The sequence below is a fragment of the Nilaparvata lugens genome, chromosome X (assembly GCF_014356525.2).
Source record: "Nilaparvata lugens isolate BPH chromosome X, ASM1435652v1, whole genome shotgun sequence".
NCBI classification, from domain to species: domain Eukaryota; kingdom Metazoa; phylum Arthropoda; class Insecta; order Hemiptera; family Delphacidae; genus Nilaparvata; species Nilaparvata lugens.
The window spans coordinates 67,303,970-67,327,274 of NC_052518.1; the positions used below are offsets into that span (position 1 = coordinate 67,303,970).

The following is a 23,305-nucleotide window of genomic DNA, read 5'->3' on the forward strand; positions in this document are numbered from 1 at the left end:
TCCGTATCACTCACCTCATCAGGCAAGACCTCCGCAACATTTTGATCGGAGCATTGTCATGTTTACTTTACGTTACATACGTAACAACGAGTGTAATGTAGAAGAGTATTTCAGTGTGACCACATCGCTGTGTTCTAATTTTGAAAGATGCTGGATAGAAGCCAGATTCTCGCAGAAATACGATTCTCTCTAACCATCCAATGCTAGTCATCTCATGCTCATGCTACCCATCACAGATTACAGCCTTCTTCTGCTCTTCAGACTCAATTGAACAACAAACAACAAGCGCGCATACTGATTTATTACGTTTTTGACACAAGTCTCACCATACCAAAGCGAAAATATCGAATTGCAATCAGCTAGAAAGTATTCTCCGAATTGACTTTTGACTTGTTTTGGCATTAGCTAGTAAATAAAAACAGCGGCTGAGTGTGAAGCCGACATCTTTCAACCATCATCTGATTTTCAACAGTTTTCAATAAAGTAATGGTTGAAGCATTGCTAATATGTAATATAATAATATATGATAATATTCGAATTTCTTCACAAAAGTACTCCTTGTTATATATGCGAATGTAAATTTACCAAAATCATTACGAAATAGACTAAATTCGAATTTTCAAACAGACATTTTAGTTGAAAAAATGCTACAACTCTTGTAATCAGCTACCTACGAGAATCGTTCTAATTCTAAAGTAACTGGAACGAAGTGAGTATAAAATACATTCTATACTCACTGCTGAATAAATCTCTCACCACCAAATCCATTCAGTGTCACACTGTCTCCCGAACACCACTGAATTTTCGAAATTCTCCTTCTTAGTAAGGAGGAGAGCTTTTTGATGAAGTGGCAACTGGAAGTTGACCTGTTGCCTTGACTCCATCAACGCCCAATGCTTGAATGAACAACTGCAAAATGCCAGCCAATGGTCAGGCGGAGCCATTCTTGATATCAAAAGAAAGAAGCCTTATGGAAATAGATCGCAAGTCGCCTCTATTGACTCGTGTATTTCTGTGTACAGTATATATAGAGAGCAGTCACTTTGTTCGTCAAGCACTTGATATAATAATCGATCATGCACTTTCAACGAGAGTGAAAAATATTAACGATACTGGAAAAGGCGATAGTAGTTACTGAAATCAACGGTATGAGAGATACCAGAAGTATCGATACAAACAAGAAACGAAAAGAAATTGCGCTCTCATTGTATGCGTTCAAAAACGCACAAACAATCTAGACGCTTCGAAATAGATGTGAATGTCAAACGTATATACTACATCAGATTTCAATAATTGTGAATTTTTGCTCATTTCGGATGACATCAACCAGGAGGTTGGCAGGCCTGATCTGCCTGTGTTGGTTGTTAGAGAAATCGTCTATTATTTTTTGAAGTTTTAGTAGTTTTTCATGACTAAAGTGTTTCAAGTTGAGTTATTACGTAAAGGTGTGAATCTGGCGAGTCACTGAGTGTATAGTCTACAAAATTGACATCTATTTATTGTTTTGATGATATTGTCAAGTTAAGGTAACCCCAATATCAACTGTGCGAGTGTCCAATTGTTGGAGAAACTTTTTCACGCGGGAATGAGCCAGCTGTTCTATCGCTGTTTTTTTTTTTTTTTTTTTTTTTTTAAATTTACATATTTGAGGGCACCAGGAGCTGAATCCCATTATTGCCCTCATAACACACATTGAGCATAATACAATTTGAAAATACAATACATTAAAATGAAAATAGAATAACTTAACTAATATACTATTGAGTTTTAGAGAAAACAAAATACAACAAAAAATAATAGAAAACCTTGCAAATATGAAACTCATAGTATAACAGATAAAAGAAGAAGAACTAAGTATGTAACTAATACTGAAAAATTCAAGAAGAAAAGAAAAAAGAAATAAAGAAAAGAGAATTATGGAAACTTTGCAAATATAAAACTTATAAATAAAAACACTAATAAATTATGTAATACATAGGAAAGAAAAAAAAAGACAAAACTCAACAAACATAAATCTTATTCAAGTCCCGCCTGAACACACTGTCTGAATCAAAAAAATCTAATGCATTATTAAGCCTATTATATAATCGAAGAGACCTAAACAGGGGAGCATTGTAACCACTGACCGTTCTACATCTGATAATATCAAAGGTAGGATGATCTCTGGAATTGAACGCAGGAACATGGAACCTGATCAATGAGAGCAGCGAAGGAGAAGAAAATCGACCCCTTAACAGACCATGCACGAAAATCAATGAGTCTCTCTCCCGTCGTAATCTCAATGATACAAAGTGAAAGGTACTTCTCAAACGGTCTGTAGGAAAACCCAAAGGACAGGATTGGCCGAAGCGCTTGTAATAGAGAAACCTCAAAAACTTATTCTGAACTACCTCAAGACCATGAGTACACAAATCAGTATAAGGGTTCCAAATCACAGAGCAATATTCAACACACTCCGGACCAATGACACATAAACAGTACATATTGCATCAAGGTTATTGAAGTTAGCTGTATTCCTCATAACAAAACCTAGCATTTTATTGGCTCTAGCTATGCTATAGTCCATGTGCACTGAGAACCTGAGACAGCTATCAAAGATTACACCCAAATCCTTACATGTATCGACTCTATCCAGATTCATACCATGTACTTCATAAGAAAAGTTCATCTTCAAATTTTTTCTAGAGAATGAGATACACTTACACTTCCTAACATTCAAGTCAAGTCCATTGATAGAAGACCATCTAGCCAATCTGTCAAGATCTTGCTGCAACAAATTACAATCATTGGAGTTAGTAATCTCCATGTAGAGCTTTACATCATCAGCAAAGATCAAACATTTTGCTTTCTTTAACTGGAGAGGCAGTTCATTGATCAATAGAAGGAACAAAAGAGGACCGAGTACACTCCCCTGTGGAACTCCTGAAGTGCTGAAAAAGGGAGTTGATCTAGAACACCTGACCATAACATAATTGGTACGATGGAATAAGTAACTTCTGAAAAGATTCACAAGTTGCACACAAAAACCCAAATCATCAAGTCTCCTCAACAGTGCTCCCTGATCAACACGATCAAATGCTTTTGCATAGTCTGTGTAAATGACATCAACCTCACCTCCAGAATCCATTACCCTCGAAACATCCATAGTGAACTCCATCAAATTGGTGACCACAGACCTTCCAGGGAGAAACCCATGTTGACAGTCCGATATCAGAGGACGGGAGTAACACAAAATCTCACCATACAAAACACGCTCAAAAACCTTTGCGAAGACTGAAAGCAGGGAGATCGGACGATAGTTATCAATTAGATCCTTTCTGCCAGACTTGAAAATGGGTATTACCTTGGAAATCTTCCACCTTGTAGGAAATAAACCTTTCGCCAAAGATAAATCGAATATATATTTCAATGGGTCAACCAACACATCTCTGCAACCTTTCACTATGAATGCAGGAACCTCATCCTCACCAGGAGTAGTGAGTGGCTTCATTCTGTTAATTGCCCTCCTTATGCTCTCAACAGAAACTGATGAAACAGCTAATGAACTGGAAGCCAAATCCCTTCTAATTCCATTTTCCTCACTAATCTGATTCACGTTATCACTAAAGGTGCAAGTAATTGGAGTATAAACCGACTTGAAGTACTCAGCAAAACCATCGGGCAATTCAGATCCCACAAAGGCCCTATCACCGAGCTCCATTCTCTGACAGATCCCCTTAGCCTCTCGCTTACTATTCACAAACTTCCAGAACTCCTTCGACTCACCCTTGATATTCCTCTGTACCCTAGTCATATACTCATCATGAGAACGGGATATAAGATTCTTCAGCTCTCTTCTAATATCGTTGAACCGATTTCTATGATAGGCCGAAAAATTTTTCTTCCGTGCGAGTTTGTTTTTCCTCTTAATCATCTGTATGATATTCCGATTAAACCAAGGAGGATACTTCGAGTTAATTGCATTGACACGTTTTTTTGGGATGGTGAGATCAAAACATGAATAAATGATTGAATAAAAAAGATCTACCGCTGAATCAACATCTTTAATACTATAAAGAACCTGCCAATTATAATCTCTAAGGATATTGTAAAGAGAAAGATAGTCCGCTCTCCTGAAATCATACTTCAACTCCCCATCAGATTGATGCTGATGACTCCCCCGACTCAACTGGACACCCGTCAGCAATTCCATGCTCAGAGCTGGGTGATGTTCAACATCTTCATGGACCAAAGGCAAAGACTCATGTTTGAGCCCTTCAATCTGCATACTAGACATTACCAAATCAAGTGTACGGCCATTGGCATTTTTAACATTATTATAAGATTGAAGATCGAAAAATCCTGAGAAATTGTTTAACTTTTTTGCACACATAGTGCCATTCATTAAATCAAAATCCTTGTCAGTTATTTCAGGTAAGTTGAAATCACCAGCTATGAACAATTTATCTTTAATTATATGAGAGTATGATTCGATGTGATCAAAATATGATTCAAAGTCACCTATGAGAGCATTATTACAAAAGTAGACAATGTTAATATATATAGGACAAGTGGGTAATAGAATACGAATCATCAGATTCTCTGAATTTCTGAGATTATGAGACGAATTAATATCAAAACATTCCTCCGAGGGTATGTCCCTACGAACGGCAATCAGCACACCTCCACCACGACAAGAGTCGCTACCAGGTCTGTCTCTACGATAAACAGTGTATCTCTCATCAAAAAGTTCAGAATCAACAAAACTAGAATTAAGCCAAGTTTCCGTTATCAAAATCATATCATAATCACAGGCAAGCACCGATTGAAGGAAACCATGAGTCTTCGTTCTGAGACCCCTTACATTTTGATAATAAACTTTCAAGGAATTAATGCAATAGTTCATTGAGAAATTGAGAATCGTAAGATCATCTTACCAGCCGCTCATCAAATAGAATAATTCAGTTACAGTCAGGAATATAAGTACATAATATCAGTTTTCTCTAATCTTAGACATGATAAGCTTGAAAAATAATCGTAACAGTATTTAATTTATACATTACCAGCCAACCATCATGTCAGCATGCATGGTAATTGGGTGATAACAACTAATTATATGATTCCACATAAAGCAATGTAAACTTCTTTAAATTATCATTTATTTAGTGAGATATTATTTTAGTGAGAGATTTCACTTACTTGATTGGGCTTGGCAGAAATGAAGGAAGAAAGCATAATAAACAAATGGATCGGTTGCGGAATTCAGAAAGCTATAGGACTATCAGTTGAAAAGATAAAACTGCTTTTAAAACAGAATAACAGTGTATATAGTCAATTCAGTAGAATGCGTTGTACCGTGGAACTGTACAGATATACACATTAACAAGATAATTTCAATACTGTACTGCCTTCATTGATAAGAGAGATCAACTTGCCAGATAGTTTCGACTACAAGATGTTTAGTCATAGTAGAATAGATCATTTCCACAACTAACTTACTAGTGTCAGTAATAATTATGAGTGCAAATCATAGCAATAATCATTCAAAAACCCAATCAACTAATACCAATCGGTTAAAAACAATGTAAATATCCTATCAATTCTTGGAGAAGAATCAATCCAAGAATGCGCACCGACCACTCATTACACATATATCTATAATCATAAAAAATATAATACTGTAATCAATTCTGAATTTGAAACAAGAAGTATAAATAAAGAAAACCTGCAATTCAAATCAGCAAAGACAAACATGACTTCAATTAAAAAGCCTACTTGAAAGAAATGTAATTTGGGGTAGCCTATATAGAGAAAATAAGTATAAATAATGGTATGATCAGATATAGATAATGGTAAGTTAAAATTAAAATATGATAAAAAAGAAGTTCATATTGAAGTAAGTTCATAATTCATAAACTAATTCATCAGTATTCCATTTATTACCTATTATTCATCCATAATGTCCTGTAAGTCTTTCTCAGAGTAAATCCTAATCACCTTATCACCCTCACTAAGCTTCATCTTCACATTACCTGTCATATCGATCCAGAAGAATTTAAACCCTTTTGCTCGCTGTACCTTTTTCGCCCTAGCAAACAGTAACCTCCTTTTGGCTGTCAATGACCTGTTAATATACACCGGCTTAGCGTCACCGATGAAGCCCATATGTTGAGTGTTCAGATCACCTTTCATTTTTCTTCTCTGAAGAAGGGTTTCAACATCGCTCCTGCGCACAAAACGGACCGCGATTCCCGCAGTTGGTCGATTCTCTCTTTTTCGGAGACGATGACACGCATCAATAGAGTCCTTGTTGACGTCCATATTCAGTGTTTTACACACCTGAAGAACAACTTCAGCAACATCCTCATCAGCTACCGATGGAACTCCGTAGATCTCAACAGTATTACGTCTAGAGTACTGCTCCAGATCATCCATCTGATAAGAAATGTTCTCTACCCTTTGACGCAGTTTCCTATTTTCATTAGAAAGTTTTTTTATTGTGGACTGTTGTTCACTAATCATATCAGCTTGCATCGCCAGCGTCTCACAGGTTCTGTCAATTTTTTCTGTACAAACGCGTATAGCATTGGATAAGTCCTCATTCAGCTTAGTTTGACTATCAGATATTAATTTCTTAAGCTCCTCCATCGATCTATTAAAAGTTTCAAGATCAATGAACGATTTTGTTGCACTTAAAGATGGATTCACTCTCACTGGTGTTGAGTCCGAATTACTTCGTTGTATACGCAATTTAGTTGAACATTTAGTACAATACCATGCACGGTTAGCGAGTTCCTCAATTTCTGCTTCCCCCAATCCCACACACTTACCATGGAATAAGCACTTGCACTGTTCACAGACAATCTTCTCCTTCGCGTTTCTATTCACCGATAGATTACAAACACTGCACGTACTCATTATTTGTGCCAAAACAAACTGATCGACAAAGTAATGCGAAATTTGACTTTATCACAGACAATCTCACGAGTGTAATAGCGGCTGGATAGATGAACAGAATATTCAGCAAGACATGGGAGAGAATAGAATTAATAGTAAGGTTAGATTCAAGATTCAACTCAATTCACAGTAGAAAAATCAGATAACAGAGCTCAAAACAAAAATCATCCGTTCACTGCCGTGGCTGATAGCTGACTGTGCTTTTTCGTGTTGTGCTATTAATCTGTTGATGATAAGTTGAAGGTGAAGGCACCGCCTTATCTTATCCACCTGTCACTTCCACGTGGAACGTCTGATAACGTAACTAACGGCATTGTTTATTTCTTCTATCTCGTAGTATAGTTAAAGAATGTACAGTATAATTTCTATTATGAACTGTATAATATAAATATCTGAAGCTACTGAATTCTTCCCTGTAGTACGGAGTCTGGGAAATTCAGTATGATTAAAACAACGACGAGCAAGGGCAACCCGGCGCTATTTAGTCCAGTCAATATAGACATAAAAAAGGAGGTGTACTTGCAATATTTATATTATAGTTCTGATTTTTCTAGGAAACACTGAAATGAAGTGCATCTATCGGGTGATTATCATAGAACATAATCTTATGAACTCATGTCATTGTGCGAAATATCAATGTGAGGTCAATGTAGTTGGTGATGATGGTTGAAGCTGGAAATTAGGTGTTTATCACAATACAAGGAGCATTGTTGTCAGGTGTACCTGGTGTATCTCTTCATGAGATAGAGCGCTCTCCCTGATCTCAGATTGTTGAGCACAAAAATACGCCCAGAGGGATTTCGAATCATACATCTAAATGGTAACAATCGGAAGATATTGTTGATCAAAAACTAAAATTCATCAAAATTGATATTTCCTTCAAATTTCACTCATATTTTAAAAATCATAACTCAGTACTCATTGGAGATAGAGGATTCCGAATGATTTCATTTTATTCAGAATTTCATAATCTAGAAAAAAGGCGAGGGCAAATTTTTATGTCCGATTACGTGTTTTTGGCAGAAATAGCTGAAAACTGGAAAATGAGCCAAAAATACGAGGTTTTTGGGCCACCCTGTATCTAGCACAAGGAAATTTTGCATGAAGAAATTGGTTCTGGACTTTTCTTATGTACCCAAATAATATATTAAAAAATCAGAGCTACAATATAAATTGCATGCACCAATGTATATAGTGACTGGACTAATTAGTTTACTCGTTCAAATACCGAAAAGCGGGACCTGTATCCTCGGGTGAAAGTTTGGAGATGCTTAGCTAGAAATTGCAATGCTAGTGTAAGGACGGACACTGAAATTGTTATTCTCAAGAGTAGAATGGGAACACATAATCACGAGAAAATGGTCATGGATACGCCTCCTTCTGCATCTAGATTTCATAGTGTAAAAACACTAAATTCGTCAATCACAAGTGAAACTCCTACAATTCAATGAACAGTCTACCGGAAAATTTGACTTCGCATTTGGATATATCAGCAAAATCAGATGGCGAGCATTCTGAGTCGTTGCTGGAGGAGGAGACTGCATTGGATAACAGCCTGAGAGTGATAAAATCGGCGGCTACTGAACTAAAAGTGAAGCACTCTTCTTCGGAGTGCTGTCCACATCTAAAGGACTCGCCACACCAAGCTCGCCAGTACCGCCGAAGTAGTACCGCTGGTGGTAGTTTTCTCGGCTGAGCACGCCACACCGAAAAACGTCCGCTAGCGGTAGTCTCCGAGTAGTGAGTCTAGTAGTGGGGGGAGGGCGTGACTACAGCACTCAGCACTGCGCTACCTCTTCGAATCGCCTGCCATGTATTCAGGTTGAGCGCGCCACACTGAGCTCGCTTTGTCCGCCGTACTACCTCTCCAAAGACCTTAAAGATGCATAGACTCACATACAGCGCTAGTGTCGTACTTGGAATTGAAATCCGCCATTGAGGGGGCAGCCCATAAGATTATTACATACCAATGCCACCAATGCCTTTGTGATCTATTGTATTACAAATATAATTATATAGATATAATACTCGTGCTAAAATACCCCAATGGCGGCCTTCAATTTCAAGTAAGAGCTATCATTGGGAAGGCATAGGCATTGTGGGTCTATATCTCTTTAAGGTCTTTGTACCTCTCAGCGAACTTTTGTTGAATCGCCTAGCAGGCGGTCGTAGGTGGTAGTGCGCCGTACTACCGCCGCGGTAGCGAACTCGGTGTCGCGATCAACCTGAATACATGGCTAGCGATTTTTAAAACTTCGCTAGCGCCGCGGTAGCGAGCTTGGTGTGGCGTGCCCTTAAGGCAGCACAAACGTTTAGTAGAGTGGGAGGCAGCGCTGTGGATCGTGCTGCTGACATGGAGAGTAGCCTAAATGATTTTAGAGTAAAATGTAGGTGTGGAAAATCTCAGGTTGACGTTTCTTGCAATACCGTACTGAAAGTACTGATTTAGGTAGTATAGAGACATCTGTAAATTTTTTTGTTGATGAAAATGCTTTTTCTCTGAAAGAGAAAATTGAACATCAGAAGTTAGAAATTGAAGGTTTCAATGATCAAATAAAGAGAATGTTAATTTCAATTAAAACATTGGGAGAATATAATCTTTCTCTTCAAAACATAATATCTCAAAATGCTTCAAGACTAAATCGCTTGGGTCCCAAGATCAAACCAATATCAAATAGATCGTATGCCTCAGTAACTGGAAAAAATAGAACAACTCAAAGAAGTATTGTGAATAATTCATGGGGTAGTGTCTATTTGTGGGCTGATAGTCAGGGGAGAAAAATGAGAGATCTGATTTGGGTGAGACTGTCGGTGGGTTACACATGTGAGGCAACGTTGCACCAGGAGCAACACTTGAAATAATTTCGAATGAAATGCATTCTTGTAGTAGACGTCATTATCTGGGTGTAAACGATTGGGTAATAGTTATGACGGGCACTAATAGTGTGTCTAACAGGTTCAAAAATAGCAATATTGAAAGTTACATTTGTAAGTTGAGTAATCTGGTAAACTTATATGGAAATTGTAATTTAATACTGTCATCTGTACCGTATAGGTATGATTTAAGTTTCAATTCGGTTGAGAATGAAATGATTGATTCACTTAACAATGAAATTCGTTCATTGTGTAATAAAAATAATATCCATTTAATAGATATATATGGTATTTTGATCCTTCCAACTATACTGAACATGGACTGCATATCAATAAAAAAGGAAAATAGAATTTGAGGAAAAAAATAGCTGCATTAATTGGAGAGTGTGACAGAGTTAAACCAAACATGAATAACTATGTTGTCCCTAAAAGTATTAATCGTGCACTTAGTCATGAAAAGCATTCTACAGGAAAATCTATTGACAGTCAGGGCAATGTGCAATCTTTTCTGATAATTGATGAAACTTCAGGATCTAACGATTCTAGTAACTTTGACAACCCTCCTGTTGCTCTAAATTCGTCATTAGTGGAGCATTTAAATTAGTAGCACATGACAAAGATGCTTCAAGCATATCTGCTGTATATTTACAATTAAGGAATCCTACTCAAACGAATATTATTGACAGGGGGTCTGATATTGTTATGATTTCAAATTCTGTTGCTAATAGTTCATGTAATATAACTAGGTATGATGATTATAACAACGAAAAAGTTAATTGTTTTTCCTGGAATGTACAGGGTATTTGTAATAAGTTTGACTATTTGTCTCTAATTTGTACTAATTACAATATAAATTCTTATGATATCCGAGCATTGGATTAATAATACTGATTTGGATATTACATATCTGCCTGGATTTAAAACTGCCTCTGTTTTTTGTAGATCAGATCGTACAAGGGGTGGGGCAGCAATTTTTGTTCATAATCAACTAGAATTTAGGACTCTTGATCATATTAGAGACATGTCAATCAAAATGGTATGCGAAGTTGCCGCAATTGAACTTATAAGGAATAAAATCATAATTTTGTCAGTTTATAGGCCCTATAATAGAAGTGTGAATTATTTTAATGATTTCTAACGTGCTTTTATAATGTATTAAGTGCTGTGTTTAAAAATGGTTACAATCTGGTGATTTTAATGTAAATTTGATAGGTCGCGATTGTTTTAAAAACGACTTACTAAACTTGTTTGAATGCTATGGTTTGAGTGTAACAATGAGGGATATTACGAGACCTGGTCTTGATGGAGTTTAAAATGGATCGTGTATAGATAACATTAAAACTAATATTCATAATAGTCTATGGTCATCTGAAATCATTCACAATCTTTTTTCTGATCATGATGAAATCCTTTTAAGGCTTAATTTAAATAATAGGATTGTTAAAAATACTGCAAATAATAAGTTCAGATTAATTGATGATGATAATGCTAGAATTTTTGTCAGTTATCTGAATTCCATTAACTGGCTGGAGGTCTACTGCACACTAAATTATAATGATAGATACAATAGATTTTTCGAACTTTTCATGAGAGCTGTGAATAGTTCTTTTCAATTGAAATCTGTAAAATCTAATAATTGCAAACAAAACAGTGAGTGGTATGATAGTAGTCTTGAAGCATTGAAGGTGAATTGCGATGGCCTTTATCATTTGTATAAAACTTTCAGAACACCTGAGTTGCTCTCCCTCTATAAAGAATCTAGAAAGTTGTACAGGCATGAAATAACGAAGACAAGAATTTTGTATCATAATGCAATTATAAGTAGTTCTATTAATAAGAGTAGGGCTATATGGAAATTGTGAATAGTTTCACAAAAAATAAATGTAGTAATAAAACTCAAGTTGTTGATATAACCTTTGAAGACCTTAACAATTTCTTTGTTGAACATATTTCGCAGTTGAGCCAAGATATACCTGTTAGTGTTGAAAATACAGCTTTTTATTATAGTAAGTTGACAAGACCAAGTGTGAATATCTCTTTTAAGCTAGTGACTGTTGAAAAAGTTTTCCATACAATTTTAGGTTTAAGTAACAGTAAGTGTATGGATATTTATGGATTTAATGCTTAGATTCTTAAAATAGCAGCTGATAAAATAAGTGAGGTACTGGCTTTTTTATTTAATGATTGTATTATTGCTGGTTGTATGTATCCTGAAAAGTTGAAAAATGTAAAAGTTTTGCCTATACATAAAAAGGGTTCTAGAAAGGAGAAAAGTAACTTCAGACCAATTGCTATTGTACCTGTTTTCTCCAAGGTTTTTGAGACTTTGATTCATGAACAGATGTCATCTTATTTTGAGTCCAATAATATATTCACACATGAGCAATTTGGTCTCAGGGCTGGTAGAAGCACAAATGATCCTATTGTTGGTATTTTTGGTGCCGGTTATAAGCAACATGGAGTCGGGTGATTCTGTGGGTCTGAGGTCATACGATTTTTCAAGATCTTTCGACACTGTTCAGCACCACATAGGTATTGGGAGATAAACTGGGTTTCTATGGCTTCACACCAGGCGCAGTGCGACTTGTTTTATCATATCAAACTGACAGGAATCAGTTTGTATACAAGGATGGGGTTTTGACAAATGGCAGATTGGTAGAGTTTGGCGTGCCTCAGGGCTCCATTTTAGACCCTATTCTCTTCAATATCTATATAAATGTTTTGTCGATTAATATGGATGGAAACAGTCTGGATGGTTACCTTTTTGCTGATGATTTTGGCTCAAGAATTAATTGCCCATCCGAGTTTGATCTTGGATCAAAGAGAACGAAACCATAGTTATTTCATTCCAAAGGACTGGTGTGCAGCTTATAATCTGTCTTTTAATGATGAAAAAACCTCTGATATAATTTTCAATTTCAGAAAGCAGAAGGATGCTACACCACTAAAGTTTCTAGGTGTTATGATTGATTCATGTCTGTCATGGGAGGCACACATTGATTTCTTGTCAGTTAAACTCTCTAAAGGCCTATATATGCTTCGCAGACTATGTGTAACTGTTGATAGGCCTGTGCTGATGAATATCTATTAAGCAAACATTCAGAGTCTCCCATCATATGGAATTATGCTTTGGGTTAATAGTATTAAAGCCAATTGAATCTTTGTCCTTCAGAAGAAGGCTATTAGAATCATATGTGTTTTGCCTTTCAATGCTCATTGTAGACCACATTTCATAGAACTTGGATTGCTGACATTGCCATCACTGTATGTTTTCAATATTTTATGTTATGTACAAAAAATTTGGATAAATATGATACAAACCAACACCATAATTTAAATACACGAAATGGACGTAGACTTAAAATTCCGCAATATAGCCATTCCAAATCTCAGAGAAACTTGCACTTCATGTCAATAAAATTATATAACTCCACACCAGACAAATTAAAGTTACTAGCATTCACTCAATTTGAAAATAAAATTAAATATGTATAAGTTAATGAATGTTTGTACACAGTAAATTATTTCTTTTCTATAAACTGGGTACCATTTCTGTTATCATATAATGAGTAACTTGTGATCTATGCTTTTCATTACTTGTTAATTTTATTTTTGTATTTTTAAGACTGACTAATGAATAATAGTGATTTAAAAAGACGTATTTTGACAAAGTCGATGTATTTTTTGTAAATATTGAATTACTAATATAATTGTATTCTATTCTATTTTATTCTACTCATCAGAATATGTAATGAACTAACTACAGTGTACAGACAAAAAATGAGAGTGAAAATTTTCGTTTCCAATGTTCTAATGGTAAGTAGTTTGTACAGGGCTAATGGAGAATTCCAAGCTACAGGTTTGTCATGAAGACTGTTGTGGAGTGTGGATGGAGATTGGTAATTGGTTGACCTATCAAGCAGTTGAAATACAATCTTCATGTTTCTCGATACTATTGTGTCGATTTCATGAAATGGATGAAAAAATATCAACAGTTATTAAACATATATATTATTTATGGCTTGTGGAATGAGAGACATGTGTTTCGTCTGCTTCCAACTACAGCTATTGACACAGCAACAGCAAAGTTCTAATTTGAGTTTTTGATTAAGTTTTTTATCGAAAACGTCCGCTCGCATGCCTAGAGAAAATCGCTTCCAGAGCGAATCGAAAACTCGATTCGGGCAGTTTTCTTGGAACGTCGGCCGGCAGATACACAGATGCAGAACACCCGCATTGTTTATGCCGGCAGTTAAGGGTGCAGGAACACACTGTGCGTTTTTAAAAAGACTTTATTCAGGCCGAGCCTGTACACTACAACTACATAATACAGAATATTGCTTAAGACTACTTTACATTGATTCTAATACGGTATTTATATGAAACAGTTACATTGATAACATTGGGGGAAGCTAGATTAGAAATTACACAATAAACAATAACAACTGATTAAACCAATTTAGTAATGGATTGCAAATAAGATATCAGTAATGGATTGGACTAAGTACATAGAAAGATAATATTAGGGAAAGCTAGATTAGACATTACACAATAAACAATAACAACTGATTAGACCAATTTAGTAATGGATTGCAGATAAGATATCAGTAATGGATTGGACTAAGTATATAGAAAGTTATAATCTAACTGGCGACAGATCTTTTTAAAAATCCATCCAAAGACTCTGCAGAACAACATATTTTGGTGTGAACATTACTTAAGGACCACATTCAATGACAAAATAAATCAAGGATTTTCAAGATACATTAGCTTACGAATAATTATTAAATTATAAAACAAATTTATGGAACAAATGTAACTTTCAATTTATATCCAACCAGTAGCTTATGCTCTCATACTGAAGACTCAATTACTATCTTTAAATATGTAGAATAGGATTCTTCTCTCACCTTCTCCTAATCCTCCTCTTCCTGATCCTTCTCATCTTCATCATGCCATTTCTTCGCGTCCTTTTCCTTCTCCTTTCCATTCCCCATCTTCTTCATCATTATTTTTCACCTTCTCATCAACCACTTCCAGCTCTTCCTTCTCCTTTTGAGCTTCTTGTTGGAACTAAATTCTTGTTCTTATTCTATTTCTCCCCACCTTTTTGTTCTTATTCTTATCGAACGCTTTCTTCATCTCCTTTTCAATGAGTCGTTCATTCAGTATGCATATCTACCTGACCATCACCTTCACTACAACTCAAATACTAGATAAATACAATGATGATAATCATTATAACAATTTATAACCTTTAATTTATAACACCTACAAATATGATACACTAATATAACACTGGTGTGTGATACGTGTGATAAGAAATAAGTTGGGGGCAACTTATTTCTTATCATAATTCAAATAAATTTTGGTAATTTTCGAGAGTACTTTCAACAGATCTCTTCTCTGTTATAATTCGAAAATAGTTCTTTCAACAGATCTCTTCTTTGTAATTATAATTCTCCATTATAATTCAAAGGCCTGATACCACTTTTAGTGAGGAAAACATTCTTGTATAAGTTTTTACTCGGGTTCTCTCTGATCATTGAATTTTCATACATCAAAATATATTGGTTCAGGAAAATATATTTTTACTAATTTTATAGTTATTGGTTTACTATTATTAATTACCTACATTCTCTGAAAGTCAAAAATAAGTTCTTTCATCTAGTACTTATACAAAAGAGATAAGAATATAGGTTGAATTATATTACTCAACTACAATTTCTTATCGAAAGTTATTGGAACACTCATGCATATTCATAATCAAATTTGATACTAGAACTGATGTAATAAGTAGAAAATCCGTACTAAAATATTAAGGTTAAATTAAAATTTTAAGGTTAAAATTCTATTCAAATCTAGAATTCAAATCCATAATGATATATTTTTTTGGGGGTTTATTTGGCGTAAATTTGATGTGCCATATATTGATCTTGATTGACACTGAAAGACTGAAAGGTTTGTTATGGAGTGGTGAGAATACATTCTGGAATAAATTCACGAATACATTATTTGGTTTTCATGACTAGTGTTTCCAACGATGAGTGCCGCCGCACTTGTCACAAGATAATCGCATAACGAGTGTAGAATCACGCCAGTTGTGCCCCCCCCCCAACGATGGTCTGTGGGGGGAGGGTTCGGGGGTCTGAGGGGGACTTGAATGTTGCAATATTGATCCGAGCTGTAGCAGTCCGCATCCGCATTACTACTTCTCCCCAGCAACCTGCAACACTGCGGGGTCTCTCAGTCGCTCTTATTTCCTCTTCAACCCTCTGAACTCCTCTCTGTCACTCATACCAGCGGGGGACCTATGCCCAACAAGCTGGAAGGCTGGCTATTAACAAGCAAAACGTTTTGCAAAAATGATACTCGTTTTTCATTGCTCTGTGATAGTATCGTAGCTGTAGATACTTAAAAAGTAAGAAGTGTATTTAAAACACATTCTTCGGATTTCTTTAAATTTATTGATCGATGTCAGAAGCTAGTATTTTTATGTCTCTGTATTGATATCGTGGTGGTGTATTACAATGGTTGTCATCTCCCCACACCTTCTAAAAACGTTTGTGAAATCCACTGTACCATGAGATGATCAGATGAGATGATCATATTGTACATTGTATGAGGCATAGAGTCTGATTTTTATATTGCTCAAGGTCAGCATAATCGAATAGTATTGACTCTCACTAACATCATCGAGTAATTGATTTAAAAAGTTATAAGGAAATCTAAAATGTGTTGAAGCACAATGATGTCATTTACAATCTTTAGTTGATCAACAAAATCTGACATTAGCACTACTTGATACTTTGTTGCTTCCGCTACCCAGGCTAGAAATCTCCAACAATCATGAGACCTTTAGTTCAAGTAACAAATGACTGAGCGCAGTTCGAATCTTAGCGCAGGGGCGCTGCACCCTCAATAATCTTTGAGGATGCAGCTTCATCATTAATTTTTAGTTCTGAATCCCTAATCCCCGAGGATCCATGGAAGATAAAGAAGACGAAGATGAAGAAAAAGAAGAAGAAGAAGAAGAAGAAGAAGAATAAGAGGAAGAAGAAGAAGGAATATCGTTCTACAGAGCATTTCCGATATTAATTTGCCAAGAGAAACTCATCAATGCAGTTGCAAATATAGCCTGTATAGAGTACAGTAATATAGACAGACTCACTTCGCTCGTCTGGCCATGAAATTTCGTTTCCCCTCACCCAGATGCTTGTAAGTGAGTGTGTTTGAACTAGATCCATACGAGCTGTACACAAAGGGTTGTTTACAGATTGTTTGTGAGAACACTATGCTCATAATATGAATATGTAGTAGAGTAACATATTCTTGTTTGTGTCACTGTCACTTAGCATTTAGCACACTAAGCCATTTTGAAATGGAATGATATCATTGAGCAGAATGAAATCATTGAATATAGCTATGCAGAGCGTTCTGAAGAAAGTGCCCATAAGCCAGGGGGTGATTCTTCACATCAGAAGAAGAAAGTACATAAAGTACGCTGAATGTAAAATCTTAATTAACAGTCAACAAATACCCGTAGGGCAGGGGAACTGAAATTCAGACGAAATATTCCACTCTGTATAACCTAGTAACTGAGCATTCTCGAACCAATGTTAATTAGGACTTTTTTCTTCTTTTGATGTGAGGAATCACCATCTGGCTTATGGGCACCTTTTTCAGAACACCCTGTTAAAGTGGTATCTTAGTGAAAAGTTTCGATTATCTGACCTGAACCGGCCGTGTTGGAATAGGATCCACGCCGAAAAATAAACGAATGGACACTTTGAAAAATGAAAAATGTGATGTATACTACATTGTGAACTTTCTAAATAAGAACACGTTCAATTATCAGATAGAATTTTCCGTCACCTAATCAGTCACCAGAATGATTATGGCAAAGTTATCGAATATATTTGACAGTATCCTAGGCTACTTGATACTGTCAAATATATTATAAACTATTATGGGAATCAATCTGCATGTTCACTTGGGAGAAACTGTTGGATTATACCATAGAAAAAACGGTTCAAATGAAAATATCAAACGAAAGATCAGATTACCGGAGACCAGATAATCGAGACTCTACCGTAATAAAACAAAAATATAATGAATAGATTCATACAATAGAATCATACAACAAGACATAAGGTCAAACAGCGTTTCATTTTTTATTTACGCTGGACTATGCAGCGCAAAGTGCATCTTAATATGTGGATTTTTTTGTGAAAAAAGTGTCAATCAAAACACTATATTATCTTAATCTCATAGTTGAGAGGTTGATAGGCCTGCGGTGGTCTACAGTGGAGAATATGCTCTGTTATTTTTAGTATTTAGTGTTGATTATTTTGAAAGTTTAGGTGAAAGTTTCTCTTTGTGTATAGTTCCATCAATTACCTGTAACGTGTATGTTTCATTGAAATGCTGTAATTGTGCTTCAGCAGCTTTCTCAAGTGTATGAGATTGTTCATAGACTGTAGCAACAAGAAGTTGAATATCCCACCATTGTCAAAGAAGAGCAACATTGTTTTTGAGTTTTAAATCCTTCATTCAAAAGAATTCAGCTTGAATTCAAAGAACTCAATGAAATCCTTATGTGTCTGATAAGGAAATTTTTGGTAGCTTGGTGACCGGTTTATCTCTCTGTTGGGGAGTTGGATGTGACGAAGTGGCAGATAGATCTAAATCCAAGCCAAATTGATAACCGATTGATCTACATTCTTCTTTATCTACTGTATCCATTGAAAAATAATAGGGCCTATTAGAGCTAATTGTAATAAAGAATTCTTCTCATTTCTCTTTTCATCTGTTGGGCACCATTATTTTTAGGAGCTTCCTTGTTTTGCTTCAAGCTTTGATCGCCATCTTGGCGCTTCCTGTGATCTTCTTCCATTCCCTTTCCTTGACATAAATAATTGGGTCAAACAATTATCTGATCATACGGAAAATATGTAATAGATGGATATGGAAAACCTTGAAAAAATTTTTGAAACATTTAAAACTTTGAAATTAAGGAAGGAAGAACTTATTTATCGTGAGTTAGAAGGGTTTGTTACTGATATACAACAAGCGGCATTGTGTAATAATTCACAAATAGGAGAACCACTATAATTAAGTACTCCGCAAAAATCAGAGAAATGATTGTGAAAAAACGAAGAGCTAGAAGGAGATGGCAGCAATCACGTTCCCCTCAAGATGAAAGAGTTTTGAACAATCTCAATCTCACTGAGGAGAAAGATTCAATGTATGAAAATTACCGAATCAAGAAATAATGAATCACAGAAGGAGAGGTGAGAAGAGATAAAAGAAATTTGAAAACCAATAAAATCTTAAAAAGATCATAATATTCAGGCACAGTGCTAAACGCCTTCAGATCGCTCTATCTTCGTTCTTATTTTATTTCTTTTTTCACCCTATTTGAATAAAATAATATATCCAATAGGAATATAATACACATTTTGAACAAATTATATGATTTTAATCATGACATTTCTGTTACAATCATCAACAGTAGCTAAATTATATCATAATGAAATGTTTTCCTTTTATGGTTCTTCGGTCACTTCGAAACATTCATCCATTCTATGAATATAATGACGAAAGTAAAGCCTCCTATTCAGGATAATCGAGCTTGTGAGAATCTGAGAAAATGTTTCACTTGATCGTGACCTCCACGAACAGTGAAAATTATCATGAGTGAAACCTGAGACACATTTTCCATGGCGATTCACCATCGCTTCTCTTGCACTTTTCAAGGGGAGTTTCCCATTCACAAAAATGAGCGTCTGTTGGATGGAACCAGTGCATTTTCTCCTGCTAAAGAACGCTATCTATCCAATAAATTGAGTTAGAAAGTCTGTACGCAATCAACAGAATCGGTGAAGCCATTGTCAGCTTTAAAAACGAATCTGCAAAATCCAATGAAGGGTCTCCGGTATTACTAGTGATACTGTCCCTACTCTAAGCTTGTTGTAACTTACACAACCGGTAAGCATTCACATATTTCACAAAATATTGGAAAAATGTCAAGTGCAAGGAGGATTAGGATAATTTAATATTATAATATGAGAGATAGTTTTGATGAGAGTGTAAGGGATCCAATTCATAACAGGTTGAAGAAATCCATCAAGTCGAATAATTGAATCATCTCTATTGATGTAAAATCTATTGAAATTCAAGTAGAAAAATCATGCTGTCTGTTTCAGTTGAATGTGTCATGATTTTGGACCTTTAAATTTGTGGGTTGCAGTTATAACAAACTCCACCACAATGCTCAAATTTTTATTTTCTTAATTTACCAAGAATCGGATTATTTGATATGATCATAAATATTCTAATTACTCGAGAAATTCAAAACATTAGTTCGAACTCATTATTCGAATTATAATGAGAGTCTATAAAGCACAAGTAAGAAATTCAAGAAACGAGCAAGTGAAGCAAGATAGTTTCTTAATCATTTCAAGAGTGTTTTATAAACCAAATAAAACAGGTGCATACACTATTTTATCAAATACCACTCAAGCAAAGTATTATATTGCTGATTTATGAGGTTAGAAATCCACTAACTAGCGTATAGAAAGATTGGAAAAACATTTAGAAAAGCTACTCTGTGAGAGTGAAACCGAAAACTGAAAACTTGACGAACAGAAAACTTAAACTGTGAACTTGACAAACGGAATACATGACTAATTAAAAGCTTGATGAGCTGAAAACTTGACAAAGTGGTAGTAGTATGTGGTATAGGGTAGGAAATGTGATAAAAAAAGGATTGCCTTGTAGTAATTCAAAGTAATACTATGAACAAATAATCAAAAAGTTCAGTTCAAGACGTTTTGAGATGAACTTATGATTAGAAGTTGTAGAAAAATAAATAGTTGCTGAATTGAAAAGGTTGTTCATTTTCTAATTCAAAAAGCATTTCCTGAAATAGTGTGTAATGAGAAGCATCTTTTTTGTCTGTTCTGTGTACTTTTCTTTTGATCAGACCAGAATATATAGATATTATTGAAAAATAATATCAAACTTGATTAGTTTGTACACCAATAACTTTCAAACAGCTGCTGCTACGATGAAAAGATGTGAACCATTAATTATTGTAGAAAATAGTGTAATGAAGCCATCGAAATCAATTCCGTTGCAATACTCTTATTAGAATTAGAGATATAGACGATTTATGAGAACGCTTGCCATTAATGCAGCCTTGATTCGGCTATTGCAAAGTTGCTATCCAGAGAATTGGTGGTCAAGCACGCTCCCGCTTTGCAGCTATGAGCAAGGCAGCTAATTTTATTAGCTATTAGCCTATACTATTACATTCTATACTCTCTGGATCAGACCAGTTCAATTGAAAAAGCTCTCGTAATAAATTATTTTTTAACATGAGATAAATTATGTTTTTCAAGCCGGGAGAGAGAGAGATTTTGACTATTGATCATTCTTTTTATCATGATTTGATGCTATTTCTCACTATTACCGTTGTACACTTAATTGATATTCTTACTTCAGGTTCTCTTTTCAATTTCTGAAGTGATAACTTCTAATTAGCAGCGAATCATTGCATTTCATCAAGAGCTTTTAACATGCTAAAGCTTTAACTCACTATTATTATGAGTGGAATAAATATGTATGAGACAATTGAAGCGTTAAAAATAATTGAATAATAAAGCGTTAAATCAATTATTGTGGTGAAAGAGGAAGTAATTGACGCCCTAATTCATTGCGATGGCAAACTTTAACAGATCTGAATGACAGCGACCAAACTTTTCTTTATTGGTAAAATTATTATTGAATGATAGAGGGAGAGAGTGGTCGAAAGTGAGAGAGAAGGAAAGAAATAAAAGTTGAAAACAGAAAACAGAGCGAGCAGAATTCACACGGCCAAATAGCAGGTTGATTGACGTAGAGTGAAAATAATAGACGTATTTTCTCTGCGGGAAAACAGCAAAAAAATGAATGAACCTCCACAAAGTAAATTTATTGGATGCTTTTTTTATTTGAAATTCACCCCTTAAATGAGTGAGTGATTGGGAAAAATGCAGCCGACAAAGTTACTTCCGTTTTCATTCGAAGTTGATCATCAGAGCGAAGCTTAAAATCAAGAATAAAACTTCGGTATCGAACAACACTCAAAGGATTAGCGCTATTGTTCAAGTGAAGCCTATCAGATATTCAGAAATACAGCTTCCACACAAATCACTTGTACTCTCTTCTGTTGAATAACTGATATTTCTGAATGAATAAACCGATTTCAAACTGATTAATTGAAAACGAAAAATGTCTCAACATCAACACAGCACACACTTAATTAGGCCTATTGCCAGAATTTAACTATAACAGTTCATGAATGAATAGCATCATAAAGGATCAATACGGCCTCTAATAGGTGCATAGTCGACATCTAGGATCTAGCAACTAAGCGATCTATCAATCCCGAACAGTGTGCATAGTGTCTTCTGTCTCTGAAGCTAATATTTTTGTTTCTGTTTTTCAAAATAAGAAAGGCATGGGAAATAACAACGGAATTCTTTGTGTGTTCCTTCTTCTTTATAATGTATTGAGGAGCAGAATATCAGCTGACAGTGGATACTTCCATTAGACACACATTGGGATGAATTGTCGAGCTGCTAGATGTCCTCTTAGCAACTAATTTGGATTTAAGACACACTGATGGTATTGAACAAATATGATTTTTAATTTTGTAGCCATTTTATTTCTGTCTTCTATACTAGCATTTCAATACTAGAACAAAAATTAAGTCGATAATCAAATACTGTTTGTATTTTAATTCCATTAAAATGGATCGATTCTCGGAAAAAATGGTTTGTATTCTATTTTTCATTAACTCGAGTATTTCCACAGTAATATCGTATTTGCTTATTTTGAGCCCTTTTTATAACAAATAAATCTATTCGGAATTGAGCATTAAACTCTATACAAGCTGAAGAAGCGATTTCTTCTAGTGAAGGTGAACGTATTTCCTTTACCACAGGATTTCCGAATTAGAGAAATGAAAACAGTCTCTGAATTTTGAATAACATAGCACACTTTTGTATGCTATGCATTACGTATTGCATGCGAGAGCGTATTCACTACAAACTATGTCTGTAATTCAGTGAGCTGTGATAGTTTTGTTTTCATTTCCGGCTTAAATTTTTTTGATTAGCTCAATATTTTTCAAGCTTTTAGTGACATTTTTTTGTTGCAATCGCTTCTGAACATTGCGTGCGATATATCTGCTATTTCTAATTCAATCAAAATGTTCAGTTTATATATTTTGGACCGCAAATTGGACACAACTTGATGTAGTGAAAACAGTTTAAGTTGAGCATAAACCAAATACTATAAACTATGTGAAGATTTGGTTTCATTTATTTCATGAACTACTGTTTAAACTACCCTCAAACTGATATAGTGCAGCTCTTTGTGAATAAAAATTCGGGAATCGAAAAGTTTCGGGCTGAGCCTGTTGTTCCTCCCAGATCATGGTATTGTG

The 23,305-nt window shown here is 35.2% G+C and overlaps 1 protein-coding gene and 1 long non-coding RNA gene across 18 annotated transcripts in view; both read right to left on the minus strand.

Annotated features, from left to right (window-relative positions):
- The window catches only part of LOC111050395 (potassium voltage-gated channel protein Shal), a 517,077-nt gene that overhangs the window by 482,396 nt on the left and 11,376 nt on the right, over positions 1-23,305 (minus strand). The gene's annotated exons all lie outside the window — the stretch shown is intronic.
- Positions 8,608-9,122, minus strand: LOC120354399. Its single transcript, XR_005572987.1, has 2 exons — positions 9,066-9,122; positions 8,608-8,799 (listed from the first exon to the last, which is right to left on the minus strand). It is a non-coding gene; the product is annotated as an uncharacterized LOC120354399 (long non-coding RNA).